The sequence below is a fragment of the Triticum dicoccoides genome, chromosome 4A (assembly GCF_002162155.2).
Source record: "Triticum dicoccoides isolate Atlit2015 ecotype Zavitan chromosome 4A, WEW_v2.0, whole genome shotgun sequence".
In the NCBI taxonomy this organism is placed as follows: domain Eukaryota; kingdom Viridiplantae; phylum Streptophyta; class Magnoliopsida; order Poales; family Poaceae; genus Triticum; species Triticum dicoccoides.
This window is the reverse complement of record NC_041386.1, coordinates 52883610-52885845: the sequence shown is the minus strand read 5'-3', so window position 1 is coordinate 52885845 and position 2236 is coordinate 52883610.

Genomic DNA, 2236 nt, shown 5'->3' with positions numbered 1-2236 from the left:
CTCTCCCGGCCACTCCGACCCACTCACAACTAGGCTAGTCCTGGGTGGCCCCGTGTCTACCAAAGACACAATGACCACCGTTGTGGCTAAACGTCCCTCACGGGGACCGTCCCTCATGGGGACCGGGTCCATAATAATAACAACGGGCACACATGGTTATGCTGCTTACCGGGCCAGGGTACCGCACGCCCATAACCTTCCCTAGTTGGAGGCACCGGCGAGAGGCACGACAATAGACCTAGTTAGGACCTTCTCGTAAAGGTAAGCGTGGTTGCACTAGTCAGTTCGATATGGTGGCACCATGACTCAGCCAACATGTGTTCAAGTTTAATTTAATCCGGTTAAACTTGAATTCAAATATGCTGAGCCATGATAAAATAACATGATACAATTACAATGCATGAGCATGATATCAACATAGTCATGAGGGTACAACATAACTATCCACCATATCAACAATGAATCATCTCCAACTGAGCATGGCATAATGAAGAGCATGAATATTACCAATACAACATTACTCATAGCATAACATGACCACTAGCATCAACATTGAACATCATGCAAGAACATATCAACAATGCCATCATGCAAGCATTTAACCAACTGGATGCAATGGAACATGAATAACAACGGTACTCGGGACAGACGGCAGTCATACACCAAAGACCATTACCAACATCAGCATGTACTACTAGCAAGCATAAGCATATGAAAAGAGTACTAGCAACTAGCAGGGCATGACAACTAGGTGCATAACAACATAGCAAGAAAGTAAGCATGAATCCATAAGCATTATCAAAACAACTATAACATATCTTAAGCAAGCAAACATTTAATAAATATTCAAGTTGAAAACCATGGCTACTGCATGACTATCATGCAAGTGGGTATTGTGGCTTGCCTGGGGTGACGGAGACTCCAGGAAGAAGTGCGGTGAAGCCGCGAAACGAAACGTCGGACGGTATGTTCTCGAAGGGGGATGATTAGAGGCAAGGGCAAAATGGTCATTTTCACTATGAGAAAACCTAGTGAAAATGTTACCAAAAGATAGAGCTCCACGATACGAAGAAGTGAGTGTTGGTTTCACCTCAATCGGAGTTACGGTTGAAAAGTGGTGAAGGTTGGAAGAACAGGGACCAATCTGTGAAAAATTTATCACCAACGGGTCTCTGGGAGGAAAAACAGAAAGCGCATAAAGAGAACTACGTTTTCAGACTGAGAAAACATATTCTTTGTTGAAGTAGAATGAAAGTATGCTTTTCGGAGAAGAAAACGTATTTCTGAAATACGTCTCCACTTAAACACATGGACAAGGGGAGAAGAGGCTTACAGGTGGGGTCCAAGCGCAGGGGGAGGGGCCAGGCTCGGTCGTCTCCTTCCTCTGTTCGCTCACACGAGGAATAGAGGAGGAACGAGGCCAGGCAAGAGAGCTAAGGCGAGGGAGCCGGCCGGCTCCGGCCGAGCCGAGGCCACCAGCGGCTGCGGGAGGCCATGGTGCATCCGTTCAAAGGGTAAGGCGCCGCCGGGTAGGAGTGGAGAGGAGGGGAGGTCACGGCGACGGGAGGCTCCAGGAGCTTCGGGCGGCGGCGGCTCTCGGCGAAGCATGCACTCTGGCGAGGGGGAAAGTAGGTGGGGCGGCTGAGTGGAACGAAGGGAAGACAGTGGACGTGGAGGGGAGGCGAGAGGAGGCTTGGCTTGGTCGGAATCAATGAGAGGCCAAGGCGGCTATGGCGACCTACGGCGAAAAGAGGAGCGGGGCGAGGGTTCTGGTGGGCGAGGAGGCTTGGGGAGAGGCTTGTGAGGTGCGGAGGGACTCGGGCACTCCTTATATAGCCGCGGGGAGGCTTCTCGAGCTCACGGGCGAGCTCTGGACCAAGCTTTAATGGCGGGCAAAGGCATGGCATGGCACGGGCATGGCGTTTGCGACTCATTAATGGTGAATCACGACGGGGCACCGATGCAGGGCGATGCAAGGCATCACGAGGGAGCTCCTGGACAAGGTTTGAGGTCGACATGAGGAGGGAGGAGATGAGCATAGTGGCCGGAACAAGCCAGAGCACGCCTGCAGCCATGACGCCAGCGTGATCACCACGCTCACTGGCGCAAGAGGCGCTCTTTGGCGTGGCCAACCATGTCCTGTGGATGGACCTTGGTGCCCTTAGTCCAACTGAAGAAATAAATCGGTCCAGGGGCAAAGAAGAGATTTGCACTTAGCTCCAAAAGTAAATCAGTA